The following is a 24877-nucleotide window of genomic DNA, read 5'->3' as shown; positions in this document are numbered from 1 at the left end:
GGCACTAATGAATATTAATATCTACGTCATCGGGAATTGAAATGTATGTTAAGAAACTTAGGAACCCCTGTGCGGTTTGTTACACTTAGCTGTGCTGAGTACGCATGGGATGATTTACTGGATTTTCTACCAAAGCAAATTCAAATATAGAAAAGATTGAATTGAAGACAGCTGGAGAATTGTGTTCCCTAGTTCCTATAAATGTTTGCAGATGTTTTAATCATAGGTTTGAAACAATGATGTCTTTCATCTGTAATAAAAAAAATCCACCTATTGGCGAAGTTATTGATTTCTTTTGGAGAAAGAAATACCCAGCTAGAGGTGCTCCTCATGTACATATGCTTTTATGGATCAAGGATGCACCCAAATTTGGAACTGACTCGGATGAGACTGTTTTATCTTTTATTGAAGACTATTTTACCTGTGAGATTCTGAAAACAGGAGGAGAAAATATCTTAAGACAGCAAGTTTTACTGTTTCAAAGTCATTGATGTGAAAAATATTGTCGACGGAAATACAAATCAAAGGAAACACTTTACACGTCCAGTAATTTCCAAAGGAAGACTAAACAGTTTTATGTCTGCAGTGAGGCATACTATCACTCGAAAATCGCCAAAAAATGCTTACAATGTAGAATAATTGAAGTACATTAATGATTATAATCCAGTGATTTTGAAGATGTGGAATGCAAATATGGACATACAATATGTTGCAGATAACTCAATTGCTGTTGCTCGCTATGTCACGTCATATATTACTAAATCTGAGAAGACAGAATTGAAAGGAATGTGGGAGGAAATTTCACAGGCAAGACACTTAGCAAAAAAATTAACAGCTTCAGCTTGAAGATGCTTTCACATTGAGAAATTGGATTGTATGAATGTTCAGATCGGTTCACATCTGCAAGTTTAAGTTCAAAGTCAAGAGGAATCATCTGGATAAGCCTAGGTCTTGAATGAACCAGAAAGTACAGACATTCTGAAAACAAATATGTTGGATACGTACTATCCAAATAGAATCCACACTTGGAAAAGATATGTTTATATGAAATACTGCAACATTATACTTTAAAAAAAATATTACAGAAAATATAAATAAAGGAAAATATGTTATAATTGGATCTGAAGGATGTTTGGTAACGCATGCCAAAGGAAATCTGATTAATCACAGGAAACTAAGTTGCAATACTCCAGATAAAAGCGAGTTTTTCTATTTAGCTCTTCTGCAACTCTTCAAACCTTGGAGGACTGAAATGGAATCACTTGGAGATTTTGACTGCTATGAAGATTCTTTCAATGCATGTAAAGATAGCATTGAATGCACAATTTTTCCAAATTATTTCTAAATGTTGAATGAAGAGATTCATTAAGAAAGTACTATTGCAGCTGAAATAGCTAGAGATAGTTCTCAAGATAGTCAGAGTTCTGCTCCACAAAGTCAAGATTCACTAGGAGACGCCATATTTGAAAATGAAGCAGCAATAGCAATGAGTAAAGTGGAAAAGGTGATAGAGCAAGCACAACAGGAGAATATTGATTCGAAATACTTAGGGGAACATCTGAATACTGAACAGAAAGAAATATATCACCAAGTTACACAACAGATATAACATGGATTATTGCATGGAAAGAATGATTGACAATGTACATCATTTAGTCCTATTCTTATGTACATCAGTGGACAAGCTGGAACTGGAAAAAGTTTCATGATTAAATGTTGTCAAGTTATCTACAGAAATCAATGGATTCACATTTGTCTTGTGTTGTAACTGCTCTAACTGGGTTAGAAGCACACAACATAAAGGGATTACATTACATTGTCTACTTATGTTACCAGTAGAACATGAAAACAAGTTAGAATATCATAAGCTATCTGGAGAAGCTTGTTTCAAAGTTTTAAAAGTACTGATGAAAATGAAACTTCTGGCATTTGATGAGGTAAGCACAGTCTCAAAGTTAATGCTTGCATTTCTACATTTGATGATGCAGCAGATTTTAAAAACAAATTACAATGTTTTATTTGGAGGAAAACATGTAATTGTATTTGGTGATCTACTACAACTCACACCTGTGAAATGCCAATTGGTTTTTAGACCCTACTTTATGAAGACACTAAAAAATCATTGGAAAGAATTGGAAATGTGAACATCTGGAGGTATTTTGAATATAAAGAACTTATTAAGAACATGCGACAAGCAAATGATGAAGATTATGGAAACATTCTTCAAAATATTAGAATTGGTGTCTTAACAAAGGATGGAAAAAATGCTTTAGAAAGTCGGCTACTAGGAACTTGTTTCCAAAAGAAAATATTGCACCTGAAACAATCTACTGAAGAATTGCAGAAAATAAATCTATAATTTGCCTTATGCCAACACTGAAAGAATTCTCTACATTCAATGAAGAACTGTTAAAACTGGAGAATGAATCGATAATGAAAATGGTAGCCAGTGATAAAATATAACATGAAGGAGTAACTATTCTTTTGTTAGAGAAATAACATTTAAAATTAGACTCTTTGGAAAAATCAATATCTAAGAGTGCTGGTTTGGTAAAGACCTTGTATGTATCTGTAAACTGCAAGGTAATATTACAGCATAATTTAGATGTTGAGCAAGGTTTAGTAAATGGAGCAATGGGGAAAGTTGTTGACTTTGTTAGTTACTGAAATAGAGATGGTGTCTTGTGTATTGGTTTCACCTTTGCACTGTGTTAAGTTAGCATGTGCTGGTTAGAAGTTTAAACACCATTTTTCCTTTCCTGCTGCCTCTGCACATGACACATTTTGTTATTAATGCTTTTCGCCTAGTTAAGTATTTTGCTTTACACGAGAATAACATGTTTGCTTATAATATCAGTCTTGCTTGATAAGCTATGTCTCTACAGTGAGTGCAGAGGCCTTCAAGGTTATTTCAACACAGCGCTTATTGTTTGGACTGATCAGTGCCCAGAGTAGACATAATATTAATGCAGCTGTGGCCAACTTTGGGTTTAGGCGCGAATAATAATGCACTGCGCAAGGCAGGAGACACACACTTGATGAATATCCGTATGCAGAGGGTTGGTGCAGGAGATGATGTGATCCATTTCTACTGAACCCAAAGGTATGGGCCCGCCCTTCTAAACCCAAAGAGACCTTCTGTAGATATAATATAATATAATATACTAACTAGGGAGGGTAAACAGAGGTTCTATTTAGACCTGTTTCCTTTAGCATTTTAACATGCTTTCACCTTTTTTATTTTATTTAATAGTAACCATTCTGTTAACCTTGTTCCTTATAATATGTTTGCTTGTACTAGCTAAGATACTGCGTTTGAGAACACTGCATTAGAAATAAACATTTCAAACTCGTAAGTGTCCTCATTGACTTCTAGTTCTGGATTGATATGTTAGTATAACGATAGAGTGTTCATGTGTTCCACGTTACCTGAGGTGTTCCAAGTCCATGTTCTGGGTTGTCTAAATCATTGGTGTTTTGTGAGTACCAATGATACACTGACAGCTAGTCTGGTAGGGGATTTTGGATGCTGAGGTGAGTTTTGGGACACCCTAATTCAATGAGGTTCCAAGTCTCTATGCACAGTTCTGTATATGAGCAGAAATCCCTTCTACATTGCAATTACATTTTTGAAGATTACATTTGATCAGATTGAAGAGGTGAAACAGATTGGACGGTGTTCTGTTAATTTCTTGCTTGTTAAAGATGTGTATGCTCATAGAAAACAGTTTCCTGTTTGTTTAGCATAAGCAGTGACCATTCATAAATCTCAAGGTAAATATTGGAGGGTATGGCATATGTTGCATTGTCTCGAGTAAGAACGTTATCCGGATTGTATTTGATTAATTTTGATGAGCAAAAGGTTAGTGCAAATGTAAATTGTGTAAAACTGTACCATAGGTTAAGAAGACTCTATGCTCCTAGCTTAGGTGAATATCCTATTTATGAAAAACATTTGATACGTCCAAAACAAAAATATGATAAACATTTTGGTGAGGTTGCAAAGAAGAAAATAATTGAAAAGAATGATGAATCTGGAAAGAAAATAGAAGTGGACATGGTTGCTAATATTGTATGATATCAGTTCGAAAATAGTTCAGGTATCAACTGCTATGCTAATGTAATCGTGAACTTTGTCTTTTTAAAAATAAATCTACAGCTTGCAATTATAGAGAATTGAAGAAAAATATGTTGTTCCTTGTTACATTATATTTTTGAAAAGTTGAAAACTGATAAAATGAAAATTCATACTGCTTCAGGTGTGCGGAATCTTCTGGATATATGTTCTGGTTCTTCACAATTTACACAGAATGTACAGCAAGATGCTCTGGAATTTCTTATGTTTACGCTTGGAGTATTGGAAGATGAAAAAATACAAATTGAAAATCTGTTTGGACTATGTTACAGATGGCATCATACATGTTATGTTATGTTATATATGTTATGTTATATATTTCTTATAACGCGCACTGCTAGTCGAGACTGTCCTGGCGCGAGAGAAGTTCAGTGTCAGAAACGAAAGAGATGCCAAGAAAAGACATGTGGATTACGTGACTTGCTTGAATAAAAAGGTTTTTAGGTGTTTTTTAAAGTATGTAAGGTTTGTCGTGTGTCGTGTGTGTGACAGCTGTTCATTTTCATCTACCTCTAAAATAGACACTGAACGATTCATATATTCGACAATACCAGATTGCAAAATAGTGTCTTCAATGAATCAGTGAAATCAGCTAATCAAGATATGGAATGTACTCAGTGCAAATCGGAAATGTTGTCAAAATTATTTAGTGAAGGATGTGGACAATGTATCATTTTAATGGTGCAACGTTGTAGAGGAGATGGAACAAAATTGGAAAACAAAATAAAAAATGTTGTGGCAGGTCAAGTGTCAATTTCAGGAAGAACTTAAAAAACAGTGGCTATTGTTTTCCAGGATGGACCTACTTCAACATGTGGACATTATACTGTGTATTTAAAATGCAATAAAGAATGGACACTATGTCATGATGCACGTCTAGAGTTCAAATTTCGGTTGCCGAATGGATTAACAAATTCATATTTAATATTTTTCATGCCAAAATTCTGAGAAGATATCAACATGAATTACTGACTATATCTTGGATATTTCCACTTCAAATGATTTTAGATACATCGTTCGCCCTATTGGAAACATGTAAATATGAATTTAGAAGTCTATCTTGGATATCCTCATTGCAAATGTTTTCAGAAACATCATTTGGCCGATTGGGAAGGTGTGAATGGGAATTCAAAAGTGTATTTTGGTTATACTCAATGGAAATATTTTCAGAAACATCCTTCGGCCAGTTGGGAAAATGTTGATAGTTACGGTTTCAATTATTCATTCTGTTCTTTCATATTGCATTTGGAAAATAGTGTTCAAACGAAACTGGTCATATATTTGATCTTTTTATGATATACCACGTTCCTAAGGATGTTCATTTGTGAAAATGCAAATAGAAAGTTGAGTTTGTTGTAGATATTTTTAAGACAAATATGTTTTTTTTAACAATGTTATTGATTGTATTTTTTTGCCCGCTGTCATCTGATGATCAACATTGAAATCACTGTGTATGGTAAAATTCAATAGAATCTGAAGACATCAAAAAAGGTAAATTGAATATGTGATGTAATTGTATAATTATGTTGTGTTGTAAAAACTATAAACTTATATGTAATAACATAATTGTTTCTTCTCTTTTACAGACCCTACTAGTAAAGTTTAAAATATTTTAAATTTATGGTACAAAAAAAAGTAAAAAAATGTGTACTATTAATTTCATATCTATTTGAAAACTGGTAAGATTAATTCACCTAGGTATCACCCATGCAGTCTATCAAAGACACTGTCCCTTCCCATGCCCTGTCCAGTCACCCCTCCAGTATCATATACTGATCCAATCTCTCCGCTAATACCCAAGCACTTATAAATTTACCATACCCTCTACTTGCAGTACTCTAATCATCCCATTACTACACATGTACTCGTGCAATGATCCAGACACTAACACATGCAGTAGTACCATCACATGTGCACTATCAATGTTCTCCTCTAACCACCTACACTCTACACATTGACACCTTTATTTCCCCAGGTAGTATCCATGCAGTCCAGCAAACACACTGTCATTCCCCATGCACATTTCCAATCACCCAGCCAGTACCATATAATAATTCCAACCTCTCTGCCAATACCCAAGCACTTATAAATTTACCATACACTCCCCTTGCAGAAGTCTAATCATCCAGTCACTACCCATGTATTCTTGAAATGACCCAGAAACTAACATATGCAGTGCTACAATTACACGTGCACTGTCCAAGTAGTCCTCTTACCACCTACACCGTATTGAAACACTCCTCCAATTACCCAGGTGGTACCCATGCGGTCCAGCAAAACACACTGCCACTCCCCATGCACATCTCCAATCACCCAGCCAATACATGCGCTGCTACTATAACATGTGCACAATGTAAATGTAAATTGATACTTGTATAGCGCACTACTCACCCGCAAGGGTCTCAAGGCACTTGAACGAATACCGCTGTGGAACCCATCCTGGCTTTCCCTGTGAGGCGTCCACTCCTGGGCACCCCCAAGGTGGAGGCCTGGCATCCTTACCGTTGTGGGGGCCATTGTGGAGATTAAGCAAGCTATTGCCCAGAGTTGCAGAGTGGGACTCCATGATTGGAATAGGCACCGAGGCGAGAATTATCAGATCCGTGGAATTTTTATCCCAAGACCCGCTGAGGCGGGGAATTGAACCCTGGTCCCGGGCTAGACCTCTGCATCAGGGTCTGCTGCTCTAATCATTGAGCCACACTTCTCCACAATCCATGCAGTCCTCCAACCACCTATACGCTAGGGGTGGGCAGAATTTGCGTAATCGCGTTACACAAATCTCCGCAAAATGGTAAAAAATCTCTGCGAACACACAGAAATTCCTCGGAATTGCTTGTTCACGATGCTTTTTTACTGTTTGCAATAGCTATTTGCACGCTCGGGGGGAAATATTTTGCGAATACGCATTTGTGAACGCGAACAAGCAAAACATTTTGCAAAGTTGGGCAACTTCGAGTTCTCCGCAGACGTAAAATTACTCAAATTCCGGAAATTCAGCGAACGGAAAGAAATATACTGCCCAGGCCTACTATACGCAACTCATGCACACCTTTATTTTCCCAGGTACTACCCATGCAGTCCAGCAAACACACTGTCTCTCCCCATGCATATCTCCAATCATCCAGCCAGTACCATAGTGTAATCCAACCTCTCCACTAATTCCCAAGCATTTATAAATTCACCATACACTCCCCTTGCAGTACTTTAATCATCCAGTCGCTACCCAAGTACTGGAGGCATCTCGGATTTTCAATAAAGTTAATCTGGGAATTTCAACTGATGAAATATCCACCGCCATAGAGCAGAGTAGGTGAAGAAAGGCCCCGGGAATTGATGGGGTACCTATCGATTTGTTTAAACATTCAGTAAATTTATGGTCCCCTATTCTGAAAAGAGTGATGGATGCAAGTGGCGAGTTGGGCTTTCCTAGGACTTGGTCTGATTCCATCATCATTCCTATTTTCAAGAAGGTACATAGAGAGAGTCCTTCGTGTTATCGTCCCATCTCCCTTCTTGATTCTTTTATGAAGATCGTGGGAAGGGTTGTCCTAAACTGATTATCATCATGGGCTGAAGACGCAGGTGTCCTATCCCAGGTCCAGTATGGTTTCCGAGAAGGGATGGCCACTGTAGAACAGGTTTTAAATTTCACACTCCTCCAAGGGAAATACGTTCGGGCCAAGGCTGAAAAACTTTATGTGGCATTAGTCGACCTAAGTGCTGCGTTCGATTGTGTTAGGCACGATCAACTATGGATGGTGCTGGAAAAACTTAAAATAGACAAGCCCATTATTTCTTTTTTAAGACAACTTTACGCTGGGGCTAGGGCAAGGGTGAGATTCGGTGCCAGTGGCGAATGTACTAAACCTTTTTATGTGAAACAAGGGATGAGACAAGGGTGTGTCCTTGCGCCCCTTCTTTTTAATCTCTATACGAACGACCTAGAAGAGGTCCTGGCGTCCAAAGTTATTGATTCACCTAGAATCAATTCTAAACAAGTAGTGTCCCTATTATATGCGGACGACGCTGTCATTATGGCTAGAACCGAGAGGGGTTTGCAGCTAGCCTTAGATACGTATACTAATTTTATGGAATCCAGGGGCCTGTCTCTTAATGTAAAGAAAACCTTTGCGATGGTTTGCACTAGAGGCAAGCCCAAAACCTGCAAATTGTTTGCAGGCAGGGAAAAAGTGCAGACCACAAAAACTTTCTCATACTTGGAAGTAGTTCTGGAGGGCGGGGGACACTGGGGTCAAGCCATTAGGAGCAGAATCCTGTCGTTTAAAAAGGCCACAGCAGCACTCATGGCCTTTTCGCGTAAAATGGGAAAAAGACCTCCAGCTATCTTACTTAAGATTTATTCGGCTAAATGTGTCAGCACAGCCATTTACGGGGCAGGTGTTTGGGGCATTCTTGATTCTAGAGAACTACAAACTGTAGAAAATGCTTTTTTAGGGTTTATTTTAGCTGTTCCGCCTAGTTCTTCTGTATATAATTGCCAAGCTGAGCTGGGGGTCCGACACATTAGTGACCAGATTGCGATGCAACCATTACTTCTCTGGCACAGGGTCTGGACCGCAGACAAGTTAGTTTTAAACAGCGAAATCATGCTTGATGTTATGGCCCTCGATAATTCCCATAAAATAGCATGGCTATCTTACATTCGAAAGTTCTACCTAGACATGGGTCAACCCGAGTATTACATCGATCCGAAGGGGCTACATAGGATCACGAGGGCTGCTCTAAAGAGAGAATGCTGGACTCATTTGGAATCCCTGAGGCTAGCCGTAGAGCTGAACAAGGTTACGGTAGTGCGGCACCATTCTTTGCTCACGTTAGGCAATATGCAGTCTTATCTGATCTGGTGTTCTAGGGGCTTTGATAGGTACCTACTCACCAGATTCAGATTTGATATCTTTTTCCGCCTAGTGTCTTTCCCTCAAATTAATGACTGGTCTAAAAAACTTATTAAATGTCCATGTGATGGGAGATCCGATCAATCAACACTGCATGTGATCTGTTTCTGTGGTTTTTATCAAAATGAAAGAGTCCGATGGATTAAACCTCTTCTGAATAAATATGGCCCGTGGCGCCATTGTCGCCTTGCTTTGCTGTATCTCCAGCTCCTAAATGATGAACTTTGTGTGGCCACTATGACCGGTTTTTTAAAGAGTGTCTTTATAAAAAGGAAAATCCTATCAAGTTCTTAAATTTATTGTAAACATTGTTATTTTTCCCCATCGTTGTACTGTTCTATATATGCATTTTATGTATTGATTTATGATGATGTTGCTTTTATGATTTTTTTTATTTTACAAAAATCGTATAAAGCTTTTTCTACTACCCAAGTACCCATGCAATGACCCACGCTCTATCACATGCACTGATACTATAACATGTGCACTATCCATGCAATCCTCTAACCACCTATACGCTACTCATTCACACCTTTATTTTCTCAGATACTACCCTTGCAGTCCAGCAAACACACAGTCACTCCCCATGCACATCTCCAATCACCCAGCCAGTACCATATAGTAATCCCAAGTATTTGCCAATTCCCAAGCACTCATACATTCACCATACACTCTCCTTGCAGTATTCTAATCATCCAGTCACTACCCAACTATTCATGCAATGCCCCATGCACTAACATGTGCACTTATACTATAACATGTGCACTATCCATGCAATCCTCTAACCACCTATGTGCTACTCATTCACACCTTTGTTTTCCCAGGTACTACCCTTGCAGTCCAGCAAACACACTGTCACTCCCCATGCACATCTCTAATCACCCAGACAGTACCATACACTAATCCAACATCTCCACAAATACCCAAGCAATTATAAATTCACCATACACTCTCCTTGCAGTACTCTAATCATCCAGTCACTACCCATGTACTCATGCAATGACCCATACACTAACATATGCAGTGCTACAATCTCATGTGCACTATCCATGCAGTCCTCTAACCACCTATACGCAACTCATTCACACCATTATTTTCCCAGGTACTACCCATGCAGTCCAGCAAACACCCTGTCACGCCACATGCACATCTCCAATCACCCAGCCAGTACCATATACTAATCCAACCTCTCAATCAATACCAAGCACTTATATATTCACCATACACTCTCCGTGCAGTACTCTCATCATCTATTCACTACCCATGTATTCATGAAATGATCCAGACACTAAGACATGCAGTGCTACAATTACATGTGCATTAAATATGTAGTCCACTAACCACCTACACACTACTCATTCACACCTTCATTTTCCCAGATACTACCCATGCACTTCAGCAATCACAATGTCACTACCAGTGCACACCTCCAATCACCCAGTCAGTACCATATACTAATCCAATCTCTCCACCAATACCCAAACACTTATAAATTCACCATACACTCTCCTTGCAGTAGTCTAATCATACAGTCACTACCCATGAATTCATGGAATGACCCAGACACTAACACATGCACTGCTACTATAACATGTGCCCTATCCATGCAATCCTCTAACCACCTATAGGCTACTCATTCACACCTTTATTTTCCCAGGTACTACCCATGCAGTCCAGCAAACACACTGTCTCTCCCCATGCATATCTCCAATCATCCAGCCAGTACCATAATGCAATCCAACCTCTCCACCAATACCCAAGCACTTATAAATTCATCATACACTCTCCTTGCAGTACTCTAATCATCCACTCACTACCCATGTACTCATGCAATGACCCAGACACTAACGCATGCAGTGCTACAATCACATGTGCACTATCCATGCAGTCCTCTAACCACCTACACGCACCTCATTCACGCCATTATTTTCCCAGGTACTACCCAAGCAGGCCAGCAAACACACTGTCCCTCCACATGCACATCTCCAATCACCCAGCCAGTACCATATACTAATCCAAGCCTTCTGTCTATACCCAATCACTTATAAATTCACCACACACTCTCCTTGCAGTACTCTAATCATCTTTTCACTACCCATGTATTCATGAAATGATCCAGACACTAAACCATGCAGTGCTACAATTACATGTGCACTAAACATGTAGTCCACTAACCACCTACACACTACTCATTCACACCTTCATTTTCCCAGATACTACCCATGCACTCCAGCAATCACCCTGTCACTACCCGTGCACACCTCCAATCACCCAGTCAGTACTATATACTTTTCCAATCTCTCCACCAATACGAAATACTTATAAATTCACCATACACTCTCCTTTGAGTAGTCTAATCATGCAGTCACTACCCATGTATTCATGAAATGACCCAGACACTAACACATGCAATGCTACTATAACATGTGCACTATCCATGCAATTCTCTAACCACCTATACGCCACTCATTCACACCTTGATTTTCTCAAGTACTACCCTTTGAGTCCAGCAAACACACTGTCACTCCCCATGCACATCTCCAATCACCCAGACAGTACCATATACTAGTCCAACATCTCCGCCAGTACCCAAGCACTTATAAATTCACCATACACTCTCTTTGCAGTACTCTAATCATCCAGTCACTACCCATGTACTCATGCAATGACCCAGATACTGACACATGCAGTGCTACAATCACAGGTGCGATATCCTTGCAGTCCTCTAACCACCTATACACAACTCATTCACACCTTTATTTTCCCAGGTACTACCCATGCAGTCCAGAACACACTCTGTCACTCCACATGCACATCTCCAATCACCCATCCAGTACCATATACTAATCCAACCTCTCAATCAATACCCAAGCACTTATAAATTCACCATACACTCTCCTTGCAGTACTCTAATCATCTATTCACTACCCATGTATTCATGAAATGATCCAGACACTAAGACATGCAGTGTTACAATTACATGTGCACTAAACATGTAGTCCACTAACCACCTACATGTTACTCATTCATACCTTCATTTTCCCAGGTACTACCCATGCACTCCAGCAATCACCCTGTTACTACCCGTGCACACCTCCAATCACCCAGTCAGTACCATATACTAATCCAATCTCTCCACCAATACCCAAACACTTATAAATTTACCATACACTCTCCTTGTAGTAGTCTAATCATGCAGTCACTACCCATGTATTCATGAAATGATCCAGAAACTAACACATGCAGTGCTACAATTACATGTGCACTGTCCATGTAGTCCTCTATTCACCTACATGTTACTCATTCATACCTTCATTTTCCCAGGTACTACCCATGCAGTCCAGCAATCACCCTGTCACTCCCCATGCACTCCTCCAATCACCCAGCAAGTACCATATACTAATCCAACATCTCCGCCAATACACAAGCACTTATGAATTCACTATACATGCTCCTTGTAGTACTCTAATCATTCAGTCATTACAGATATATTCATGGATCAAATGGATCAAATGACCCAGACACTAATACATGCAGTAGTACAATTGTGAGAAGTTGGCCTGGCATATGCTGTCCGCTATTCTAGTGGGCACCTTGAACCAGTCCAAACGACCCTTATTGATGGTTGTTTAACAACAACGTTTATAGAAACCTATCCTAGTGGTAGGTTTGGAGAGCAGCTTTCAGGCTAAGTCTTGGAGGAATGTAAAGCAGTTTGTTTTACCACATCCCTCAAGTCTCTTTATGAGGCTAGAGGCAAAAGTACATTCAGTAAACTTAATATCACACAGTAAATTAGCACAATATCTGTTGAGCCCTTGTGGCGTGCCAAACCATATAATAAGAAAGTGGTATAAGAACCCCGACTTACATAGACACAAGGCCTAGAGCCTTTAGAACCGCTGGGGCCATCAGGAACCACCCTGAGATGGGGACAATGGGGACCCACAGGGAATGCGTGCAGTGTGTGAATACAGCCGCAAATCACCATTAACTTCTATGTGGAAAGTCGCGGTTGGAATTTTAAAGATAAAGGACACTTAGAGGAGGACTTTGAGCAAACCCCTTTAGACTTAAGGGGCTCTAGGGCCAACACCCGCGGGAGCACGGGAGTACTCGAGTTACCTCACCCAGGGAAGCCAATGCATAGGTGTCTTTTGGTGTCAGGTTTCTTTGTCGTTTTCAATGGCGATCTGCTGCAAAGTGCTGCTGCCGTCATAGAGGAAAGTGTCCGGAGAGATCGAAGCCTGAATCCAAGATGAGAAGAACCTGAAAGCAGAGGGGACAGAGTCTGGGTCCCTAGCCAGTGACCAAGAGCACGATAGGCGGATGCCCACAGATGTCGGGTGATTTCAGGTGAAGAAGGTGAAGCTTGACTCTTCAGCCACGAGGACCAGGAGGCATCAACGACAACCAGGATCTGGAATCCAGCTGTCCCATAAAGGATGTTGAGTGTTGCAGTGTCGGTTTCTAGATTGGACTCAACAAGCCTTGGCAACAGCAACCCACGCAGAAAGCAGAGATAGGCTTCGGTGCAGACCAGCAAGGGCTGAGGGACTCACCACTTGGTAGGGAGTCAGGGCACATCTAGTGCAACCAGGGAAGCCCAAAGAAAATCAGAATGGCCTTTGTGCGGAGCCACCAGACAATGGACCAGGGATCGCGATGAAGCCTCAAGCAGAAATGCAAGAAGCGGGCTAACGGAACACTCATGGAGTGTAGGCCCACAATCTTTGATGCAGATGGTGCTCGGGGCTTGGGCACAAGTAACCCAAAGCACAACTTCAGGAAAGCTAGGGAATTCAATGCACTAGCAAAAGTGCCAGTGTCCAGGGGTTCCGGTTCCACGTCACTCGTGAGGGCTGTGGGTCTCAGCTTTGCGGGGAACTCGGGTCGGCCTTCAAGAAGTCTGGAAATCCTCTTCCTGGGCTACTTAGGAGTCCGGCGGGAGCTTTGGAGATGCAGACCGGCATTGGCTTCATTATTGCCTGTTTGAGCAGGGGAGTCACTCCTTGACCCCAAGGGAGATTCTTCCATCCTCTAGTCTTTAGTAGTTCCAGGATTCAGTTTCAGAGTTTTGTCCTGGTGTAATCTAAAATCCTGTTGCCAGGGGTCCCTTACTTATACAGGAGGCCAGACTCGTGTCTGTGGCTGCTGCATTTATTTTGTGATGCCAGGGCTCTTTTAAACAATTACCAATTAGACCAGTGTGTACATGTCACTCCGTCTAGAAGGGTGGAATTCTACCCCAGCTGCCAGGATTGGCGGGGGGATAGTATTCCAAAGTGTTTGACACCAAACAAGATATGTTTCCCTGCAGCCATTCCAAAGTTAGCATTTACCACAATGTTATAATACACTTAAGAGTATATGGTCTGGCTGCATCACAGAACAGCTTCAGAGAATAGGCTCCAAAAGCTGCAGAAGGGTCCTGCTCATGCATGGGCACCCTCTCACATGAAACAAAGCACTCTGCCTTCAGGATTGATAAGACATGCCATAGGAGTGACTGATAGGTTTATAGGTGTCAGTGATTAAAGGTAGATATAAGTAACCTGTATCTTAGTAAGGGGTGCATGCACCACCTTACCCAGGCTGCAGTAGCAGTCCTGTGGTGTCATTTTGGAAGGCTTCCCAGGGGTGGCATAATACTTGATGCAGCCCCTGGTGGGCCTCTGGGGTACCTATGCCCTTAGTACCTAAGGTACCACATACTAGGGACTCACAAGGGTACCCCGGTATCCAAACTGGAGTGTACCTAGAGTACCTGCAATCAATATTAGAGAAGAAGCCGCTAGGCTGGGAACCTGAATAGCAGGTTCCCTGCCAAACTAAGTCAAAAACCATAAAAACACCAGGAGAAAAGTGGGGGCAACCATGTTGTCAGATTCCACCTTCCTGCAACAATCATATTTGCACTATCCATCTACTACTCTAACCACCTACACGCTTCTTATTCACACATTTATTTTCCCAGGTAGTACCCATGCAGTCCAGCAAACACACTGTCATTCCCTATGCACATCTCCAATCACCCAGCCAGTACCATATTCTAATCCAACCTCTCCGCCAATACCCAAGCACTGATAAATTTACCATACACTCTCCTTGCAGTAGTCTAATCATGCAGTGACTACCCCTGTATTCTTGGAATGACCAAGAAACTAACACATGCAGTGCTACAATTACATGTGCACTATCCATGTAGTCCTCTAACCACCTACACAGTACTGAAACACTCCTCCAATGACCCAGATAGTACCCATGCAGTCCAGGAAAAGCACTGTCACTCCCCATGCACATCTCCAATCACCCAGCCAGTACCTTATAGTAAGTCAACCTCTACGCCAATACCCAAGCATATTCACCATACACTCTCCTTGCAGTACTCTACTCATCCAGTCACTACCCAAGTACTCATGCACTCATCTAATCACTTATACAGTACTCATTCACTGCTCCAATTACCCTGCTATTAACCATTAACTCATTCAATCACATTGCCACTTCTAAACATTCATAAAATAACCATGCACTACACTTGAATTTCTCCAATCTTTCACATACTGTACATACTCTCATGCCATCACTCTGATCAGTTTTTCTTTTTTTTAACCAATAGATGTGGTTCCATAAGAACCGGTTTATTTTGTTTTAGAATTTGTTTACTTTTTTACTATTTTTCTATACTCTTTACCTTTTTTTGTGTGATTTTTATTTTAAAAACAAGAGAGAAAAATGTACATAAAAAAATTATTTCTTGAAGAAAAAGAAAAGCGTGTTATAAAAAAAATAACATTTGTTCGCTTTCAGAGCAGCATAGATCACATCTATACATTGCTTACAAAAGCTGAGCTCGGTGGCACACTTAATGCAGCTAACAGATGCATTTAAGAACTCAGGCATAATGTGAGGCCTTGGTGAAGATGGAGTCATAGAAGTTGAAGGTCTACTGGGGTCCTGTTGAGTATCACCATCCAACGTTCTCTTCATTTCCTCTCTTGCAAGGTGCACGGGATGGATGGTTTCCATGTGTTTCTTCATGCTACTAGTTCCACAAGAGTAATTCTTATAAATTCCTCTGGACAGCACTCTTTGGCAAATTATGTTACTTTTTTAGCATTTACTTTTTTCTGTCCCTCCGGAACACTAAAAAAAGCCCAAACAATACTCTCTCTTCTATTCCTCTTCTGCTGCAGTCTCTGTTCTTCGTCCTGCACTGCAATTGCATCCACTTCTGCAAAATTTGAAACCATAGTTGGATTAAAAAAAAAGGAACACACAAAAAACTATTATCGTCAAGAGAATAAACAAACAGGTCTTCTCTTTATGAAGCTCAAAGAATAAGGGAACTATCAGAAGGATGAATTTTCCCTCTGTCATAATTAAATTGATGTGAACCAATCAGGTTCCTTTTTACTTTTGCTGACATGCAGATGCGTAGGGTACGTGCACCTGTCACGCACCCTTCGCACACCTGTGAAAATCATATATATTATTATATACTATACATGGAAATTTCTATAATCCTTTAATACGTATATTAGCAAAACTGTTCATTGTAATAACATATTCTAACTTTCTATAGTAATTTTTGTAACTTTTAAAATGCGCTGATGTTGCGACTTCGGTGCGATGTCGGCACTATTGCGGCACGACCCCGGAAATACGTGCGAGGAGATGTTGCGTACAGTAAGCGGCGAAACTGCATATTTTGTAACTGTACTTTCATCAAAACTAAATTAAAAAGAATACTTTATAATTGTAGACAAACACTTAAAGAAAAACTTTTATGTATAACTGATTTAAACATATTTCATACTTTACAAATTATGCCGAAGTCGTGACCCCAGCATGACTTTTGAAAATGGCTACCGGAATGCGCGCAGCCATCGTGTGGGGTGCGGGACTTCTGCATAATATCTTTAAAAAAGAATAAAGAATGAATATAGTTTTCCTAACTAAAAATTATTTACAATTTTTTAAAAATATATATATATATATGTATATATATATTTAAAAAAACATAGGATTCAAGTACACTAGACTTACAAATTCTCTTTATAAAACCTTTGAAATTCACTGAAAAAACCAAAGGTTTTAGGTATGTTATAGTTAGAAATTAGCATTTAAAAAACCTTACAAATTCACTGAAAAACCACAGGTTTCAGGCACATTATAGTTAGAAATTAGCATTTAAAAAGCCTTAGAAATTTACTGAAAAAACCATAGGTTTCAGGCACACTGTAGTTAGGAAATAGCATTTAAAAAACCTTAGAAATCCACTGAAATAAACCATAGGTTTCAGGCACGTTATAGTTAGAAATTAGCATTTGAAAAAACATACAAATTCCCTGAAAAAAACATAAGTTTCAGGCACATTATAGTTCAAAATTAGCATTTAAAAAACCTTACAAATTCACTGGAAAAATTATACGTTTCAGGCACGTTATAGTTAGAAATTAGCATTTAAAAAACCTTAAAAATTCACTGAAAAAAAACATAGGTTTCAAGCATGTTATAGTTAGTTGGACATTTCATTTGTTGAAAACCATAGAAATTCTGGTATTATAGTTGGTTCAGCTAACTTTAACTCACGCTCCCCTCAATGCACTGCTGATGACATCACATATTACATCATTCATGACATGGTCAGTGACATCACTGATGGCATCTCAAATGATATCACTGATGACATCATCCACGTGAAAATCTGATACACCTCCTCACACCCTAATGTAACCTTTCATACACCCTCTCTAAAATATAGGCTATCATTTTGAAACCATACACACACCAATACGAGTTACTACATACACACTGACTGATTTATAAGTGTACACACACATCCAGTCATTCACTCATACAGTCACTCATATATGCATTTACTCTGAATACAACACTGCGATGCGCACTCATGCAGCTATACAGACACAAACACACCACAACTCATCCAGAGTTACTTACACACCTAGTCAGTCATGCAAAGAATCAATCACACTCCCATTTACTTACCTATACAATTATACAAACACCAACTCACTTATTCATACAGAAACTAATGCATATTTACTCTCTTCTACAATCACTCATACAAGTGCACATTCATCCATAGAGCCACTCTCACAATCACTTACTCTCACATATAGTTATTTAAATACACCATCACTAAAATATACTGTTTTTTACAGCTGTATGGGTGGGTGAGTGAGTGTATGGGTGTGTTGGTGAGTAAATGGATGTCTTAGTGGTAAATGTGTGAGTAACTATATGTGGGGGGAAGAGTACAGGAGTAGTGGGACTACTACAGATTCAGCTGCTTCTGATTTTAGTATATTTTGTTATAGGATTGTAACTTAAATATAACCCAAGACACATACCATATTGATTAGTTGTTAATTTCTTCATCAAGTGTCTTGAATGTTAGTTCTGTGCTGTGGACAATCATCCTTGTGCCTAGTTTCTCTTGGATCCAGGGAAGGCTCAATATCTTTCTATTATGATAATCCCACAACGGTGCCTGGGAATGATAACAATAATTTTCCTATATTTCAGACTCCCTATTACAGAAGATCTCATACATGCAATTGAACCCTGGCATCTCAATACTTGTAATGCTATATACACAAAGGATGTCCTATCCATTGCATGGTTATCCTATTCTAATCACAATATTAGTGCCCATGGAATACACAATATGTGGCCTCTTCATTGTGGATATTACCATTGATGTTGTGTAAAAGAGGCTTGTGCCTCATTATTAATAATAGCCTTTGAACAAATCATTAACACCCATTAGGAGAGGTGTGGCTCACTGGTTAGAGCAGGCAGACCCTGAAGCAGAGGTCAGACCCGGGACCAGGGTTCAATTCCCGACGCGGCAGGGTCTTGAGCTCAAATGTCCACGGACTCGATAATTCTCGTTTCGGTGCCTGACCTAATCATGGGTTCACACTCTGCAACTCTGGGCATTAAGCTTGCTTAATCTCCACAACGGCCCCCCGCGGCGGGATGCCTGGCTTTCACCTTGGGGATGCCTGTTAGGGGCTATCTCACAGGGAAAAGCCAGGATGGGTTCCCAAGGCAAGCGCCGAGATGCCTCCGGGTAGTCGAGCGCTATATAGGAACATACAAAAAAAAAAATAAAAAAAAAAAAAAATTGTCAAACGTGTAGTAACAGCAATATCATGGGACCATTGCCTCTAAGTTTCTCGGGCCCATTGTGGTACTCCAAACTGTTCTCTGTCAAAAAATGTGTAAAATGCTGTTAAGTTGGTCATAACATATTGGCAAAAACCGCTGTACCTTAAATGCCCCAGCTGCCTCCATCTTGAGTGATTAGCGTACCACATTTTTATGGTTATGAAGTGCTCTTTATTTAGTGTCTAATTTTATTGCTGTGATAGTCATAGCAATACGAGAAAGGACCCCTATGTATGGGTGGATCTGAGCCCATGACGGGCCTTCACAGAGTCCCCCAACTTGTATAAGTAGAGGACTGCACCTCCCATGATAATAAAAACTGGTATAAATATAGAAAAAACAAATTAACTGGTTCTGCTATATGAACGGTGACCGGAACCTGGGACGAGTCTCCCCAACCTAGTGTGACACGTAAATGTGGATGGGTAAATACAGTGAAGCAGAAAGTGTATTTAAACACCAATATGAGACAGACTGCTATCAAAGAGGTGACCTTAAGCCGAGACGAGCTTCTACAGCATAACCCCCTTTTGCATGATAAGCATACCACATTGCCTTGATGTAACCAACCAGGTGTTCTCGGGATCGGGGAAGGACAGAAGAGAACACGTTCAATAATGCGCCACCAATGTTATTTTCCCCAATAGGTATTTATTGGTTTGTATGCTATAATAATAATACAGGAAGAAAATAAAGTGTTAGTCCCGTTGTTTTATGGTGAAACCAATACCAGATAGTTCTCTCTGGAATAAACAAGAAAGTAGTTCAACCATACCCATTAATAGCCCAGGTCCGTTCGTCGGGCTATTGCTCAAACCGTCCTCCACATGAATACCAGTCCCGGTATTCTCTTATGGACGGCACTGTACTAAGTAACGGCCGAAAATGGCGTTCGATCGTTGGTAATGGGTCTTGGCAGTGTAGCCGATATTCTGCGACTGTGTGAGGCCCTGGCGCAGTGGTTACCAACTCGGGAATGCCCAGCCGGGCACTCAACCGTGATGTGCTGGATGGCGTTTAAGGGAGCAGCCGCTCAACCTTCTAAACACCTTAAGCCAGAAAATCAAGACGCTAATTCCACCCAGTACAAAGGTTCCACACAAACCCAAGCAGAGACGCGGCAAACACCTCCATGGTGTGCGTCTCTGCCCGTTCCTTACTCGGGAGTGCAAAACCAACACTCGACCTCGAGGAGGTTAGGACGGGGGTGAAGAGAACAGCCGCTCGATCTCACCTCCGCAATATCGCTGAAGCTCCGAACAAGTCTGTGGTTGCTTTTGTGAAAGGTACGGGCCCGCGTCTTCAGATACAGGAAAGGCTGGCAGGGATCACAATATCCGATGCTCTTCCTCAGGTGTCTATGCCTTTTATGGCCGTTTCTGGTCCTTGCGTTGGTCGCACTAGGCATGCTGGTACTAGTAGTTTCCTTTGCCCGCCGGCTGTTTGCAATGTTCGTGCCCCGGACTGCGCTGCATTCAGCAAGCGGCAGGGGTGAGGGGGAATTCTTGACACTTGATTATGGAGAGGATGTATACATATGGATTGAGTAGAGCAGAGACCGTGAAACCGAAGCCAAGTTTTGAACATAATACCTACCTTAGTAAGCTCCTTTTGCAGCAGTGGCGGTCGGCGTTTCTCCGTATGAGATTTGCACCATCGCCAACAGTTCCCTGTTAGCATGTGTCATGTGACCATGCAGGAATCACACAATGGATTCTTAAAGGTATATCATCTAACTAATTTATGTCAAGTTACATTTCCATCAATACGTGTTTGGCATGTCAGCGTAACAGTCACATGATGGTTCTAAGGATGTGTTGCCATAACTGTCTCATTTATTTGATTGAGGCGATAACGGTGACATGAGTAATCCCGGGCCCTTAAGACCATCTTATCATGAACTTCCCACTTGTTTGGGAGAGACGATTAAAATGTCATGAATAACATGAATGATTTCCCAATAGACATTAAATACTAATCCAATTAAGTTAGCGGTTAGATAAACCCAAAGTCTAGAGTTTCTTTATTAAAGTTTGCAGTATATCCATTGGGTAGTCATATAATGGCCATTAACGGTATTTTTCTTGACTGTCCTTATGCTTTAGAAAGAAACGTTCGCCATCAGTTGGCAGGGTCTGCTCAGATGTGAGTCCCTTAATCACTTTGCCACTGGATTCAAGCAAGCCGGGCTGAAGACGGCTGCAATGCCAGAAACCGGTCCTCGGAAGCTTTTTTTCGGTCCAGGGAAGACATGGCTTGGCAGTTCAGGCTGGTCGGTTCCCATGAGGCACAGGGTCAGACTGTTTTGCATATGGCCATGTCTGAACTGGGGTGGCAGAGTGGGCTAAAGAACGGTGATGGATTAAACCCAGATCTTTTGACTGGGTGTGAGTGTTTGATTGATTCAGATGATCTGTCCATCACCAACCCCTTTTGTACCGCTTTTGGCCGCCATAAGTGTGGCAAGGTATGCTCAGACGTGAGTCCCTTGCTCACTTTGCCACTGGATTCAAGCAAGCTGGGCTGAAGACGGCTGCAATGCCAGAAACCGGTCCTCGGAAGCTTGTTTCCGGTCCAGGGAAGACATGGCTTGGCAGTTCGGGCATGGACTGTTCCCATGAGGCACAGGGTCAGACTGATTTGCATATAGCCATGTCTGAACTGGGGTGGCAGAGTGGGCTAAAGAACGATGATGGATTAAACCCAGATCTTTTGACTGGGTGTGAGTGTTTGATTGATTCAGATGCTCAGTCCATCACCACCCCCTTTTGTACCGCTTTTGGCCGCCATAAGTGTGGCAGGGTATGCTCAGACGTGAGTCCCTTGATCGCTTTGCCACTGGATTCAAGCAACCCGGGCTGAAGACGGCTGCAATGCCAGAAACCGGTCCTTGGAAGCTTGTTTCTGGTCCAGGGAAGACATGGCTTGGCAATTCGGGCTGGACTGTTCCCATGAGGCACAGGGTCAGACTGATTCGAATATAGCCATGTCTAAACTGGGGTGGCAGAGTGGGCTAAAGAACGGTGATGATTAAACCCAGATCTTTTGACTGGGTGTGAGTGTTTGATTGATACAGATGCTCCGCCCATCACCACCCCCTTTTGTACCGCTTTTGGCCGCCATAAGTGTGGCAGGGTATGCTCAGATGGGAGTACCTTACTCACTTTGCCACTGGATTCAAGCAAGCCGGGCTGAAGACGGCTGCAATGCCAGAAACCGGTCCTCGGAAGCTTGTTTCTGGTCCAGGGAAGACATGGCTTGGCAGTTCGGGCTGGACTGTTCCAATGAGGCACAGGGTCAGACTGATTCGCATATAGCCATGTCTGAACTGGGGTGGCAGAGTGGGCTAAAGAACGGTGATGGGTTAAACCCAGATCTTTTGACTGGGTGTGAGTGCTTGATTGATTCAGATGCTCCGTCCATCACCACCCCCTTTTATACCCCTTTTGGCCGACATAAGTGTGGCAGGGTATGCTCAGACGTGAGTCCCTTGCTCACTTTGCCACTGGATTCAAGCAAGCCGGGCTGAAGACGGCTGAAATGCCAGAAACCGGTCCTAGGATGCTTGATTCCGGTCGAGGAAAGACATGGCTTAGCAGTTCGGGCTAGATTGTTCCCATGAGCACAGGGTCAAGGCTGATTTGCATATGGCCATGTCGAACTGGGGTTGTGTGGAGTGCAAAAAAATGATGGATTTAGGCCCAGATCTCTGTACTGGGGTGAATGTATGACATTGTTCTGCATGCTGTCCATCAACTGTGGTTTTTGCATTTGTCACCCCGAGTGGGATGGGTATGCTCAGACGTGAGTCCCAAACTTTCCACACCACTGGAGTCAAGCTATCCTGGCTGAAGATGGCTGATAGCCAGAAACCGGTCCTAAGATGCTTGATTCCGGTCCAGGAAAGACATGGCTTGGCATTTCGGGCTAGACTGTTCCCATGAGGCACAGGGTCAAGGCTGATTTGCATATGGCCATGTCTGAACTGGGGTGGTGTGGAGTGCAAAAAAACTATGGATTTAGGCCCAGATTTCTGTACTGGGGTGAATGTATGACATTGTTCTGCATTCTGTCCATCAACTGTGGTTTTTGATAAAAGTTAGCAAAGCACAAAAAGCTATGAACTTCCTTTATACTTTGAGATGAGGTCCATTGTACCAGAGCTTTAACCTTCAAGGGGCCTATTTCAATTCCTCGTGTTGATATTTCATAATCCAAAAGGCTTCATCACTTGGACATTGAATGCACATTTTTTCAGTTTAATATACAGATTGTTGTGTCTTAATTTTTGAAGGATGTGTTAAAATGCTTTTCATGTTCAGCAAGGGTGTTAGAGCAGATCAAAATATCATCTAAAAACTTTGTTAATTTTACAAATGGGGTTCTACAGTTGGCAGAGATAGATACCTCCGTCCAAGTAGGAAACCTTCTTCTTGTCAGGGTAAGGGGGATACAATTCTAAAATAACCCCTGCTCACCCCCTTGGTAGCTTAGCACAAGCAGACAGGCTTATCTCAGTGTGTCAAGCATTTGCGAACTCATACAGCAATACTTTTAAATGGTAAAAAGAGTTCAGTTCAAAGCAAATTGCAGCTTTGACACTTTCAACACAAAGTACCTTGATGTGTCAAAATCATAAGCAAGGACAGCCACAGGGAAGGTTTCTTACTCCAGGGGAGGTGATGCGTCAGTTTTTTACTGCCACTGAAGGGGGGATGCGTCGGTTCTTTACTGAAGAGTAGGTGATGCATCAGTTTCTTCCTGTGCAGGCAGGTGATACGTTCGTTTCTTACTGCAGCCCCAGCATCCTTGTAGACTTGGCGCCGAGTTGCGATGCATGAGGATCGGGGATGCAGCAGTTCTCACTGTGGCGGCGGCAACGTCACCTGCATTGATTTGTTCAGCCACGGTCCCACAATGTGTTGGTTCTTGTAGCGGCACAGCAAGGGCCTGTGTCGGAATCAGTGCGATGATCTCGGCTTTCGTAGAATGGTGCACTCGATGTGGCGTGCAGCGATTTCTCAAGCCGTGAGCAGGCGATGCGTCGGTTTCTTCGGCGATGCATCAGAAACAGGTGCAGATGCGTTGTGCTTCTCTAAGTTGCGTTACTTTTCTAGCTCTCAGTAGCAAACATCCTCCAGAGGTCCAAAACAGCAGCAGTTACGTCTTAGAAGATCAGAAATCCCCGCAAGGATTTTCAGGGGAGCTGGTGGTGAAGTCTTTGTGTCCATGAGACTTCGGGACAGGAGGCACGCTCTTCTTTGATGCCCTGGAGATCTTCTTCAAGCAGGGGGCACAGCACACAGCAAAGTCCTTTCTCCTTTCCTTGGTAGAAGTATCCACTGCAGGCCAACCCCAGACAGCACAAACCAAAGGGGCAGTACTTCTTCCCAATTTCTCCAGCTCTTCTCCCCGGCAAAGGTTCCTCTTGATTCCCAGACTGACCTAACATTCAGGAACCTAGGCCACTCTTTTTATAATACAAAATCCTTTGGTGAATGCAGGCAGAGAGTGTCTTTGCCCAGCCAGAACAAGTTCAGTCCTCTCGTGTGTAGCTTTCTGACAGGAGGTTGAGACAGCATTGTCCTTGGCAGAGCAGGCTCATTCAGGTGTGAAATAA

The sequence above is a fragment of the Lissotriton vulgaris genome, chromosome 4_1 (genome assembly GCF_964263255.1).
Source record: "Lissotriton vulgaris chromosome 4_1, aLisVul1.2, whole genome shotgun sequence".
NCBI lineage: Eukaryota > Metazoa > Chordata > Amphibia > Caudata > Salamandridae > Lissotriton > Lissotriton vulgaris.
The sequence above is the reverse complement of the archived record's forward strand: the minus strand, read 5'-3'. Positions refer to the sequence as shown.